Source organism: Lasioglossum baleicum, chromosome 4, assembly GCF_051020765.1.
Source record: "Lasioglossum baleicum chromosome 4, iyLasBale1, whole genome shotgun sequence".
Taxonomy (NCBI): domain Eukaryota; kingdom Metazoa; phylum Arthropoda; class Insecta; order Hymenoptera; family Halictidae; genus Lasioglossum; species Lasioglossum baleicum.
The window spans coordinates 18,617,892-18,633,016 of record NC_134932.1 but is presented as its reverse complement, the minus strand read 5'-3'; the positions used below and the strand labels follow the sequence as shown (position 1 = coordinate 18,633,016).

At 38.6% G+C, this 15,125-nt stretch overlaps 1 protein-coding gene and 1 long non-coding RNA gene across 6 annotated transcripts in view; one reads left to right on the top strand and one right to left on the bottom strand.

Moving 5' to 3' along the window:
* Positions 1 to 9,292, bottom strand: part of LOC143207826 (uncharacterized) — a 48,096-nt gene extending 38,804 nt beyond the window's left edge. Inside the window, exon 1 of the long non-coding RNA XR_013008767.1 lies at positions 6,289 to 9,292. This is a non-coding gene — a long non-coding RNA (uncharacterized LOC143207826). The remainder of the gene's footprint in view (positions 1 to 6,288) is intronic.
* Positions 1 to 15,125, top strand: part of LOC143207819 (agrin-like) — a 580,688-nt gene that overhangs the window by 308,997 nt on the left and 256,566 nt on the right. The window lies entirely within an intron of this gene.

Below are 15,125 nucleotides of genomic sequence, written 5' to 3'. Positions count from 1 at the left end.
TATCGACCACGATATTCTCTGATAATTGGAGCTTTCAGCGTAAGCTTCGTATTTGGCATCGTCCCTTTTGTACTCTGTTTTTATATGTATTCATCTCGGGTCGAAGAAACCGGCAGTTTTATCGCGACTCGTGCGACAGACACGTACGGTTCGCGATTCTACGGAATATGTCGTGCGTTCCAGTCATACGGAAACAATCGACCAATAAAAGACGCATTTCCTACCTCTGTTCGTCCAGCCCCTCGCACTCCCGACGCATCACCCGGTCGGCGGTACCGTCAAATCTCTTCGGCGGTTTCTATCGCGTTTTTCCACTCGAAAATAATTGGCCTCTCGATCGAGATGCGGCACGAGTCGCTTTCCCCCCTTGCCCACGCCCACGAGAACAGCATCCGAGCGGCGTTTCGTGTTCGTTTTCATCCCTGTACCACCCCTCTTGCTCTCCTCTCGCTACCTTCCTTTCAAGCATCCTCCTACCTCGGTGCTGTCTGCGCCCCTCGCGCGCTCGCCAACCGCTTCTATACGCTCGACACGAAGGAAGCGACGCGCGGAAAGCAAACAAAGCGAAAAATAGAGTACACGGATACCGGGGCGACGTAACTCGAAAGGCACGATCGATCTCGGCCCACCGGTGTAAGCACACCTTCGGTCCACAGGACGATGAAACGAAGGACCTCCGGTTACGCGAAGCGATTAAACGAAACGTGGTCTGGCCAAGAAGCTCGCGGAATGATTTCTTTCCTCTTACATCGATCACGCCGCGGATATTTCTCCGATGGGAATATCAAGCCGACAGTCTACGTTTCTTTGTGTTTCCATACGATATCGAAAGAATATGTGTACATTTTATCAATTATCAATTATATTGGCGTAGAAAGTATTCGTACACTCTTTAAAGACGACTAACTTTTTAAAAATTGAGCAGCTCGAGCTGTTTTTCAGATGATGGAAGGATTAATTTACTAGGAATTGCGTAAATAAGTTTTTTAAAGAATTGCTATTAACAATTTTGAAGAGAAATGCTTACATCTGAGCCTTTAAACAAAAACAATAATCATAATCGATAAAGGGTTGTACGAACTGTGTGATAATACGACGAAATAATAAAACAGTATGGTAAGGAAGTATAAATTGTTATTACTGAGATTAATTGCAACGGTAGAATTTTGAGACAGCAGCACGCGAATCAGAAGTTTAATCTGCTGCCCCACTGTAAGCGGATCATAAATCGGGTCACTTCGATTGCAGTCGTTCCAGTTGAAATCAGTACATACTCGACAAATCTTCGATTACCCTCGAAAAGAAGTCGGCCAGAAAATTCCGCAAACAATAAAGGACACGCTAAAATAAATGGTAAAATTTCAGAGTTCACAGTGGAATTCCAGAATTACACAATTCTGGTCAATACAGAGAAGCTACAGTTTCAGTGGATGCATTATATAATTTGAAAAGAAGAAGTATCCGCAAAATTGTACAAGAATTTACGTTTATCGATTAGAGTTGTCCCGTGGTGGGGTTCCATCATTCCCAAACTGTGTGTCACCTCGTAGATTGAGGGGTACGCCTCCCCTATCGCCTCTTTCTATTTTACCTCCTGCGCCCTGTTCGAGGAAAGTCAGAAGAGCGATGGAGTCGTTGCGAGCAAACACAACGGGAGGACAATTCACCGTCTATCGATACATCCACTATGGTTTACGGAACACTTTCGTAGGGCTCCCGTGACCGTAAACCGTAAGGAGAACAGGAACTTGTCACGGGGCGGTCCCGTGACTTTTAGCCCATACTCCAATGATTTCCCATAGAAAAATCCCGCTTGTTTAAAGCCTCTATTTATTTTCTTACGATACTTTCCCGGCACTGTACAAATTAAACAAATTTAACATTTTCTCGTTAATTGTCACCCACAGAAAGCAGATGGAGATGTATTTCTTTGTATATTTAATCATTTTAATTCATGGAAAATGATGGAATAAAGATGACTATGAAGCATGAAGGTTACGAAAGTAATGAAATAAAACCAACGGCAGGTATAATACATTCACAACCAGAGGTGGGCATTATTTGGCGAAACAAATATTTCAAATACTATTTAATATTTTAGATTTTATTTTGCCTGAAGAAAATATAATAGTATTTTAAATAAGATATACAATTTCGAAAATAAAATATTTCTCTTTTAACAATCTGAACATCAAAATAAAATATTTTTATTTCAACAACTTGATCCAGAAAATAAAATATTTCTATTTTAACAATCTGAAACACAAAATAAAAAATTTTACTTTTTGCATTGTTATAATACTCTAAAAACCGCATAACATACGTAGTTTATGTCTTCCTTATCGTTAAGAAACGATTTACACCATTATTTTCAGCAATAATATTTAAAATTAAAATTAAAAATAAAGACAAAATACAAATATTCTCAATATATTCTTCAACTAAAATACCATTTTCAAAAATTACTGCCTCTCTCAAATAAATTATTTTCTTTTCAAAAGTTACTACATCAAATAAAATATTTTATTTCCAAAGTTGTACGCATACTTTAAAATATATACGTTTATTTATTATTCACTATTTAATATACTATTTTCCCCAGCTCTGTTCACAACCTACTCAACGCACAATAATTAAATACTCTTCAGCATAGTAATTCTTCCACATAGTATGTAACTAAAACACAGCAGAACATCCAATAAATAATTCGCTATCGCTACACAAATAGAGCTGCGAACAGATAAAAATGATTTCCGGCCATCCCCGCGAATTTCCGTGGCGGCTGGACGTTCCATCAGCTAACAACGTTGAGTACACTACTCATAAATACACAGTAGCGCCACGATAAAAACAGTCATAAGTACTCTTCACCAAACAATCATTTTTCACGGTTTACCTTAGCGAGCATCCCGGAATTCAGACGAGTAAGAAAGAGAGCGAAAGAAGCTTGTGGTCCAATATTAAATTAAAGCCGAAATTACTTGAACTGCCGTTCATAAAATCTGCGGAAGAATATCAACGGGAGGCAAGGTGAATACACAAGATATCGTCGGAAGTGGCCGTCCTCCCTATTCCCGGAATTTACCGACAAATATTTAACGACCGTGTCTAATAAAACGTCCGTCAGGCATTGTCGATGTATAGGGAACCTCGGCGAGCCTCGGGGATACCCGATTTATACATTATGCGAGAGATATTGCATAATTCAGAGGGGGTTGTAGTCGACTGTTGCGAGGATGGGGAGGGGGGCGATGGCGTTTCGCGGACGCGTAAGTCCGTCGTTGGCAAATTCTATAGAGAGGCGGCTGTATTTGCGTTGTGTTTCGGAATAGCGCGATGGCAACAGGAACAGCGCGGCGCGGCGGCTCGTAAACAGAGTAACATGTCAGCTACGGTATATACTCGTATAACAGAAAAATAACGTCGTATATAAAGGCGGAAGGTTTTATGTACAACCGCGGCCGGAACCTAGGGAATTTATGTGGAATCGTGCGCGGAATATATTCCGCGCTAAATGCGAGCGCGTCGCTTGTACGGCCGGGACAGTCCGGGAAAAGTATTCGCGGGGAACGAGAAGACACCCTTCCCGCTCGAGGGGGAGGAGGTGTCTTCGGGCTAATATTTTCTTTCGAAATGCTCAACCGCGGTCACAGAGTCGAGCGTGTTTCGCGCAGTTAATCGCGCTGGCCGCTCGTGAAAATGGAAACGCGACGGGCCGCACGCAGGCTGATATATTCGCGGGAACGAAAGAAATGCGGTGGATTGGGCGAACGAGGAACGGATAGGCAGAATAAAAACCACTCGGCCCGCAACGAATTACAATCGGAGGCTAGACGATATTCGGAACGCGTAGCTGGCCCGCTCGTGAATTGAACCTCTCTGCGATATGCGTCTGCGGGTAATTTGTTCTTCCTTCGTGTGTTAATGAATCGTATGAAACAGAGTACAACCGCTTGTCATTGATTTGCGGAGTATTGTTCGGCATAGGGTGATTTATTGGAAGTTGTATTTACTTCTGGAAGATATTTAAAATACGTGTAGTGGATCCAAAAACAATGCGGTGCCAGACAATGAGGACACAGTGTCACATCATGTTTGATTATTGCGTCAATCTGTGATTAGAACACGATTTAAGTATAGTTTATTTTTTGGCAACAAGGGAAGACCAAACATGTTACAGAAATGTTAAGTTTTGTTTGTTTCTGACAATATAAAATAAAATGAATCTCATAAAACTTTTGTTCTGTGATCCAGTGGTGATTTATGGAAACAGTGTTAAGTTAAGAATGTATGTATTATTTTGAATTGTATAAAATGTTTAAAGGAAGGAAGATATTTGCATCGAATTCCTGTTTCCTACAATTAAGGAAGAAAATTTTTATTCCGCACATAGATCTGCAGTCTGTGTACTAACAATGTACTGTTATAAAATGTTTCCTACGAAAATTCCTGTGAACAGAGTGAACACTTTCCAAAGTAGCAGATTAGGTTTGTGCCGTAAACGTTGCTGTAACAAACCTGTATATAAAATTGCGAATTCTCAGTCTAACTGGTACGTTTCATATGCAAGTCCAACTACACTTGTAATCTTATTTGTCGGAAGGGAATCGTTCGAAACAGGGGAATAAATATAAATGGATCCGGCAGCGAGATGCGAAGGAAGACTGGAAAGAAGAATGAAGAGGTAAAAAGTATCCGTGAGAGCGTAAAACCCGAAAATGTGAGACCTCATTGAAGAGGTCGTTTGTTACCACGTTACTATGGGGAGGGGGGAGGTCGGAGGATGGGCGGAACCGAAAAATCACGTGGTTTGCGCGAGCCGAGACAAAAGAGCGAGGATAGATTGAAGATTGGAAGAGCGTGGGTGGGCATATCTGAAAAAAGCTCATTTTCGTGGCATTTATCGAGTAAAAGTACCTCTCTTTCCACCATATTGCCACGGAAACCATATGTTCCGGTAGAGCGCTGCTCTCCTCTATCCCCCTAGCAAATACGATCGTTTTTATCCACTCTCTTTCTCTCTCTCTCTCCTTCCTCTCTTCTCTTCTCTTTTCTCCTTTCCGGATCTACCGACGTTTTCTTCGTACTTCCGTCACTACCACCGATATCTCGGTTGCCTTGCAACGTTTTATAAAGTACGTGACTTCCCAGCACACCGGTGCGTACTTCTATACCCGAACTCATTGTTTCACCATTTCCGTCCTCTCCTCTCCACAGTATCGGCTTGAATCATTGTTTTCCATCGTCTTCGTATTCCCGGAGGTCCATCGAGGCTGCGTCGCATTCCAATTGCAGCTCTCCGCGGCTAATGCAGCGAACTACTTGGAACAGTGTCAGTATGATCCCGGGTATCGACTGTGAAAAGCACTCCGTTGAGCCCGGGGAGTCTTCGTGATTCCCGAAGACGGTGAAAATGGAGTGTGAATTCTCGGAAATTAAAATCCCTCGGCGCAAATTGTTAGCTTGCTCCGTGGAATTCATGGTGCCACTGCGTTCAGAAAATATCGCAACACTCCAAATAAATCGCAGACTCTTATTGTTAGCTACACACTCTCGTATAACGTGATATAATAATCGTTTAAAAATACTGTACACAGGTACCTTCTGTGTCAGTAAGTATACAATTGTACATTTACTGTTGCATAAACTACATACACTGGCTTCAAAAATATTGAAACAGTAAATTTTCAATTTTCATAAAATTCTCGACGTTGAAACTGTTATAATTTCGGAACCTAAATACACGTGTAAATTGTATAATATACGTATACTACCGTAATCGAGTATTACACTGTACATTATTACGCACAAAATATTATACATAAATATATATTTTTAAAAATATACAAAAAATTTAATAGAAATTCCTGGCGTCAAAACAATGAACATGGTATAAATCGGTGGCATTTATTAAAATGTTAAATTCTGTATTCGCTTCTGAGCAATTGAAAATTCTTTTAAAATGGATACAAACATCAATTTCCAAGTACTCGTGTCGAATACTTGTACAAAAATGTTTAATCTTTTGATACGCCTATGAAATCGGTGAAAGTCCCGATGCATTTTGCAGATGTGTTGAACAATAGAAATGATGATGAGACGACTTAATAACAAACATTTCGTTGTTCAAACTTAAGTAAAGAAGGAGACAGTAGGAAGGCGAAACGGAAACATGAATGCTCGGTTAAAGCATGTTGCCTTCGACCGCGGAATAACACGGTTCCAACCCAGAAGCAGACGCAGGCTTTTTGTACGTAGTCATGATCCAACAGGACGGATAATACATACCTAACTGCTTTGTTACGCATCAGGTTCACCCTCGTCTGGCAACCCTCGTGATATCCGAGGTCGCGGCACAAGCATCAACCCTTTTGACCTTCGGTAAGGCGGAGCTTATAGCGTTCTATTGTCAGTTCACACGGATGAGTCATTGGGAGGCAATATCTTGTGCTGATTTAGTTGTGTTGCTCGTTCACGTTGGCTTCGTTTGCCTGCGCCGGATAACCTTCCGTTGATCTTCTTGAACTAACACAGCTCACCTCGAATTATCGTTAATGAATTTCCCAACTTTTGCGGAAGTGGCGAATGAAGTTATACCTAACGGAATTCCGGATTTTGTTCGAAATTTTGGGATCTAACCACTTATCCAATTTTGAGATCTAACTCAAACCGCAGGAAGAAGACTTCTATCTTGCTTGCAGTGCATACAGCGACTCCCATTGATATTCGGATGGTTTTAAAAAGACGATAACTTGTTTATTATTGGATCATGCGACTTGGATTTTTTTGAGAAGTCAGAACAATTGGCTTATTATATACAATTTTTTAATGAGCTTATACCGAAAATTTAAACATATCCTTTTTTATCGGAAATACATTTTTTATTTTTCAACTCGTATAAGAAGATTACTCGACAAACACATTTTTTGCCATCGAAATAAACTTTATTAAAAAGGATCTTAAAATGATAATAAACCTGTAGATTGAAGGAGTATTTCTGGATGAGAATGCTGCAAAACATCTTTATTCTTAAATCGTACATTTCATATGCAACAACCTAACATTACTTATTCACGTTTTATCATCGTAATGCATTTCAATGCAGTCATTTGTACGTCTGTGGACATTGAACTTTGTTGTCGGAAACGAGGGAGCAGCAGCAAAAATAAAAAAATTTAATGAAGTTAAATATATCACCGTACTGCTAACTGTAATAGCATTGCATTTCCCTAGATGCATCGTATCGCGTAGCGGATGCAGCATTTCCCGCGGCTGGTCGTAGAAGATTTTTTTATAAGCTATTATGGGGCTTCGGAAGTTTGTTCTCCGACGAGCTCGTTACATTTAAATTCGCTTGCGACGTTCTTGCTGTCATTTCTCAGAATACAAAGCGGAAATTCGTAATTGCACAATTCGAGCAGTCCCAGAAATACCTTCCCCTGATCAAATAACGTCGTCGGTAACTGCGAAAGACACGATTACTCCTCTCCATTCTGCAACTTGATTACCGAAAATTTCCAAGAGTCAACAGTAAACCGTAAGAAGTCCGTTAAAAAACTTTCACTTTTTGTAAAACCGTTTATTTAGCCGTTATTTTTCTCGCAATTTCCATGCTCTGTAGTCTGTACTAATACTCTGGAACTGCTAATCATCGCGTTTTTCTTCTTTTGTGGCAGCGATTTTTCCATGAAAAATATCGTTGAAAATATAATGCCATCAGTTTTTACATTAAACCATGAATAACGCAACATGAGACGCCCCTGGAAATTGATTCGACTGCAAATAAAATTGTGTAACGAAGATGGACGAAGCATGTTGCGAGCGCGTTGAGTGTAAATTAAAATGAAATTGATGTCGTGCCACAGTGCAGTTATTTTGCTCGGCGCATTTATCCGAAAACAGGGTGCGTTGCATTAAATTAGCATGCCAGCTATCGAATATTAATTCGTCGGTCTGGCTCGCTGATGGAAAAACAATCTTGATTCGGAAATACCGATTCGACATTTCGGGCAGGGGTTCCAAGACTTTCAAGAGATTTTTCTATAACTGTTGCACAATAGATTCGACTTAAAAATTTATAATGCACCTCATAATGCATTTTGTTGGAGGAATTTTTAATGTGAATTCATTTGATATATATTCAGGAAAAGTGTAATCTCCTAGATTAAGGACGAAAAGCATCGAAATGTCAGAAATTAACTTAATTTATTCTAATTAACTTTGTATTGTTCAATTTCATCATAAATACATACGATTCTTAGTATAGTTGAAATGAGTTGCGACTTGTTTATTTTGACTTGTTTATATTGCTATATTAAAATTTTGTCAACTAAATTGATTTTCAACGACTGTCACGAAATGTTAGAATTTATTAAATTTCGCTTATATTTCTCTAACAATACGTTCGGTAAAAAATATAATAAAAAAACCTTAACAATACTTTACATTTAATGTATTAAATAGATAATGCAGACAAATCTGTGAAATCCAATTAGATATATTTTTATTATATCTTGATCTCAAAAATGAACGAAATCAATTTTTCAAACGAATGAATGAAATCAATTTTTATGCATTCTGGTGTTCCGGTTGCATATCAAAATTGAAAAGTTTCGCCTCTCCGAATATGACTTTGTACAATAAAACGATGTATTTACGAAGAGAATTTTCGTTTCGTCTGTTGTTTGTTGCAACTCAGAGATCATCCATACATTATACTTTGGATGTTGTTATTATGAATGCTTGCTCTACAAATATTTCGCTCGTTGGAGAAATAATGGAAATCTCTTTCGAAAAGAAATATGATTTTGTTGCACGTGCATACATCAGAATGCTCATGTTTATTCAACGAAAAGCGGATAATTATTCTTTTATCTTTTATTCATATTTCGAACCTGCATATACAGGCAACGAATTTATTTGTCTCTGCTCTAATTATGTACGCGCGGAATCGAATTTATCAAGAAAATGTAAAAAAAATTACGAAGCTTTCTTTCTCCGGGAGATCATTTTGAATAGCGTGCTACGCGAATAAATTTGAATCTGCTGGCGAGTAACAAAATAATTTAGTGTGTTTCAATTCAAGAGACAATATTTCTATTGGGTGGTTTCATGCCTTAGACTCGAGCCTTTTTAATAAAAATATGTTTCTCCTGCACTTGTGTACTAGTTTAATTGGTAATTATACAAAAAAGGATACACCTCACCGATTTCGATAACGTTGAAATATATCGTCAAGGTCGTCATTCTGAAGAACTTTTCCCTACACATGTTACCGCCACTCGGCAGTAACTTCTTGCGTATAAAACTAAGGCCGAGCGGCGGTAACATGTGTAGGGAAAAGTTGTTCAGAATGATGACCTTGACAACATATTTCAAGGTCATCAAAATCGGTGAGGTGTACCCCTTGCTTGTCTGTATAATTACCGTTTAATCCATTATGATTCGATAATTCGATTTAAATGAATCTTTACACAAAGCCATTCTATGAGAATTGCATGGTTGACTCGGCATGGGAGGTGTTAAGCGGTTCACACCATGGTCTGAATTGACGTTCAGTTTCGAGCATCTCGAAACAAGGGGACCGGCTGCAACGGAAATCGTACGTTTCCGCGGCGCGCTTCCTTTCAGAGGGCGTCCTCGGACACAATAGGTTCCGTGCATAATAGAGTACCCAGGTTTAGGTTCAGGAATGGCTTTAGGGTCGGCACAGGCGAATGAGACGGTTAATTACCCCGGCAAATTAAGTGGAAACAGTCTGATTAGTGGTCGCTGTCTGCCTCCTGACGGTATTCCGCAAGTGGCCGAGCACCAAACTTCTCCTCCGCCTTCTCTGTTGTATGAACAACCCTTTATAGGCGTGCGAAACCGGGCGGGACCCTCCGACAGAGGGGCGGGGGAAGTGCGAAAGCTGGATGGATCGTCGAGAGGATGAAACTCCAGGAGCTCAATTTCGTGGTTGATGCGCTGTTTTCGCGCAAATCGAAATTCCCATGCCGTCTGGATATTTCGGATGAACTTTGTTGGAACCTCATCTGTTAGCCCCGGATGGTTTCATGGTTAGAAATTCTACTTGCTGTAAGCAATAGACGGTTCCTAATAACGACCAGCTTCTACCTGAATTTAACCTTCGGGTAACAATGAAGAGTGCTTGGTTTTACGGTATGTATAGAGTTGTATGTACGTACTGGTTAACCCTTCGACTGCAGTCAAGTACTTACGCATAAATTGTTTTATTCATTTTTTAACCTCCTTTATTGAAGTCTATATTAATCCTCTGAGTAGATTCAATATAAATGGCTAAGAATCTGAACTGGCTCCAAAGAAATTACAAATTGGAAACATCAATATTTCATTACACAAAAGTTAACTGCTAGCTAAACAAAATCAACTGTCTAAAATAAATTTGTTCCATAAATGATGGTTTCAAGTAAGAACTTTCCTGTTAACAGTTAATGTCTCTATCATTCTCAATCATCGCTCGATGCGAAAATAACCGATTACTCAACGCAAGGGTATCTGTTGTCCCTAGACACGCCATTATGAAGAGTGCAACAAGAACTGCATCTCTATTACTGATACCGTCTTAGATCGTTAAGAAATTATTGATAAACGTTGGGCAATCCGATACCTGCTAACTATCGGAAACCTGTAACCGCTATGCCATGCAAGCTGATACTGACGAATCCAATGTTTTGAATCTCGATACTAGCTCAGGTAAGACACGCGATACCTGTAATAGTGGACTCACAACACATCTAGATCTGGAGATCTTGTACAAAAGGCATCGGTAACCACGATTAGAACTGTACCATTGACGATAGTGTTAGCACTCATGTTGGTGTGGCAATAAACAGAACATCTAATGTATTTTTCTGTCGCAAATTTTTGGGGTATTGTTGATAACAAACTAAACTATTCGCGAATCAAATATTCTGTATACTTTTACTACGTGCTAATATAATTTAATATAAAATACGTCGCGACGAGTACATTCAAATAATAAAAACAGTATTTACAAAAGACAACAACATTAAATTGATAGATTCTTCAGCGTAATACTATTTTAATCATTGATGTATGTACTGGTGTATGTAATGGTGCATCATAAAGTATCAAGATGAATTATACACATGACCTGATATACTTATTTTACAGCTTATTCACATCTTCTGCAAACCTTGAACTAATGTTATACTTTTACTTGAATTGTGTCAATATTAATTTCCGTACTTTGTGCTCGACTTTTCAGCTCGGTACTGCGGACGGCTATAAGCCACGAACGTGTATAAGCGATGTTATGTCTATTCTTTCATTTTGTTTCGGTGTTAGTGTAGCGTGAACAGAATTCAATGGGTACATATGTATAGAAGAGCGCGTTTAAGCCAATGGTAACGCCATTCTAATTAATTCTATAGCAAAGACCTAGTGATCCAACATTGCGACCCACGAGTTGAATCGATAGCGAGCACTGCGCAATCATGCGACCCAGTAACGACAATCAGTGTGAGCACAACAGTCACATGATGATGACGAAATCATATATGGAGCAGTTATAGCAAAGGGATTATGTAGCCGCAGCATCTTATATCGATCATTTTAAATTAACGTTGCAAATCGTCCTTTTTTACTTGAAAAGAAAATAATGCAACAAGAGGAACCATCCAAAATGATACACTGTGAAGACAATCTAGTAATATGGGTCACAAAACATTAAAGGTAAAAATTAGAGTGCGTATTTTATGCATGTCTAACAAAAGCGGACGAGTGAAATGCGAAAGAGTAAAACCATCAGAAGAATTAAAAGCTATCGTTGCATTATCACGAACATTATGAAGAGAAACAATATATGTGAATCTTATTTCTTGTTGCTGACACGGGCAATGTTTATTTTGCATAAAGAGCCGCAATCCAGTAATTATTATATATTAAAATAAAACAGCAAATAATAGAATTTTATTTCTTCACAAACCAGTGTATTTCTGGCAATTTTATAAATTCTTTGAGAAAACGAAAAATAAAATCGATTTTTCTAACTCGTCACATAGTAGAACACCTCCTTACTGCTCCGCAAACGTTAGCTCTATGTGCAATTTTTTCGGGTGCCAATTCGTCGGTGAGGGTGTTGAAACGTCGACGCGCAACCTCTTTGATTGGCCGCCCCCTTATCTATCATCCTGTTCCATATGTGCGCATGATCCGTTTAAACATCGGAGCACGGAACTCGTCGAATAAGCGGGAACTCGCGGATCGAGCTACCCGGGTATTAATTTTCCACGGTACGTCTCAAAGATCATCCGGGATCGTCGTCGTCGTCGCAGGAAATTAGTACGCCATCAATATTCCACGCTCCGTTAATACCGTCGTGTCGATTATTAGCGAGTTAGGTATCCAATTGAATATTCCGTACCGGTGTAATTACGGTATCCCGTCGGCTGTCGTCCGTTACATAATCGCGGGACGCGCATTACGTCTAGCCGGACTAATTAATTAGGCGTCCCGCGCCTCCGTTGTTGCGACGGGATGCGTCGCGGTGCATCGCGTTGCAGTCGGTCCTGCACCGACGCGACGCGCTTCGCTACTTTTCGCAGTCCCCGTTCCAATGCGATCGATTCTGCACTTTCGTAAAGGCCGATGGACTATCCGCACGGACCGGTTGCATTTCAGTATAACAATATTTTAACCTTTTGCACTCGGAACTATTTTAACTCAAAAATTAAACGTTTCTTCCAACCTAGAATATATACATCGTCAACGTTTTTTTAAATTTGGTGGATACGAAATTGATATAATAAAATGTTTAGTAATTGATTAGATACCAGTATATCTAATAAATTAGACCGCGGAAGTTTATGCACGATAAATATGCAAAATGCATATGACATTTATGCACGAAAAACATGCAAATATGCACGAAAAATATGCAAATATGCTCGAAACATATGCAAATTTTTCCGATATTAATTATATCTTACATTAAGTGTTAGGTACAATATTGAGTATTAACAGACATTTCACAGTGTTATACTGGAGTATTTCGATTTATTTTCGGCAATAAATCGTGAAAATCTGCAATTTTTACCATTTTTAAACGTTTGTTGCTCATTGCAACGTCGAGAATTTTGACGAAATTTTCGGAATATATTTAATTGACACAGATCTACAACGTATTTTTTAAATTTTCAATATAGGCCCACATAAAAAGCTTAAAAAATGAACTTTTAGTATTTTATCAACAATTCCGATCAATTGCAATTTTTGAAAAAATTTCTTTTCACATCCTTTAGTAAACTAATTGCTCTAGCTTCCCAAAAGAGTTCAAATCGTATAGTACAATATTAAAAAAGTTATCGTCTTCTTTAGAGCGGTCTTAAAGTTTTGTCCGCTGCTGTATATTCCTATTGATTCATTTAATGATAAACCTATATCGTAATACTTGCTTGATCACTATTTTTTCTGTGCATGGAAGTATTAATATGTTGAATTAATTGCGATTTTCTATCGCACTATAGACTTTTATTGCACATTACACAGTAAATACTACTTTCATTATTTTCGTCAATAATGAAATTGGGATCGTCCTCGATCCAGCTTTTCTTCAGTGAAACCCTACTTTTCCGAATATTCGGCATTTCAATAATGATCGCACGCACTCACAAAATTCGCCTTACCACTTCGAGTATCAAACTGAACTATTCGAATTCTAAATACCAACAGCTACATGTGTTCTTACAGCTGATTCAGCAAGCAATATAAGGTCGTAACATCATAACTTGTTGAGGCTTCTTCAGTATTATATCGGCGTATCACTATTATCGACGCTATTCGGTTATGATACGAGTGCTTATTAATAGATTAAATAAATTTAACAAGATAAATGATTCATATGAGCATGAGATATGCATATACACGGTAAATAATATGTTTTGCAAAAAGTGCAAAATAAAAAACATATTTTTGGAATCCTCTAATCGCAAAACATATTTCTGTTTAAGTCCCATTGCTTTATCAGATTTCTATATAAATATGCATTTGCATAAACATCCGCAGTCTACGTAATAATGTAAACAATATTTTAAATAATGGTAATAGAATGACTGCTCAGAATATGTACACATTCATTGTTAACAGAAAAATAGTTAACAAACAACAATCTTACAAAGTTTTGTTTGAAATTCATCAGTGAACAAATACTTCCTACACTCACTGTATATTGAAATGCATTAAAGAATGTTCGATCGGTGCAAAACCGTATTAGAATACATACTTTAATAATATTTCTTCTGTTTAGTCTCCGTCAGGTGTCTGCGCTGATACTAATAAATCGACCTTATCCGTGCGTTATTCCCGTTACGCAACAACGACAGATTGCGCGGCGCTAAAAAGGAATATAGTATAAGGCCATAGTCAACATGACACGACGGATTGGTGCTTTTGACGCAGCGTTGCGTAATGCGAAACGTCGCGAGGCTTTGCTATAACGACACGGTAATGGGATGCGTCGAAAACCGTCGCGATCGGACCTCTAACAAGGAACAGAGCTGTGAAAATAACGAACGCGAAGCGAGCAGAGCGATTACCGTGACCCGTGATCAAAGTGCAATTGTTGGTTGTTGCTTGCGCGAATAAAGCATTCAATTGCAAGGCAAGAGAATTTGCACGTAATAATACTGCGTGGCTGTATGAAATTATGTGAAAGTAAAAAGAATATGTGATATACGTCTAAATGTACAAATTACTTCGTAACCTTTTCTTCTTGAACTAAAGTATTAGTTACGAAGTAATTTGTACATTTAGTATTTAAAGTAATTTGCAAACGATTTCACAAATAGCTCTCCACCATTGCAGATATAGTTCCAATAAATAAACAGGACTCATATGTCAAATTCTAATATTCCTTCTATGTATAGTGGTTCACCACATGCTATACCAATACATACGTGGACTAGCAATTATTAGATGGCAGAGATTGACACAAACCCATACTACTAGCGAAATCATTACATCATATTCACTGCTCGCTATAATCTCGTTGTTAATACACAATGCCATTACAGGGAGATAACACTGATTGTGAACTCATAGTAATATCAAATATTCGAGTGTATATTGTCAGTTTGATATTG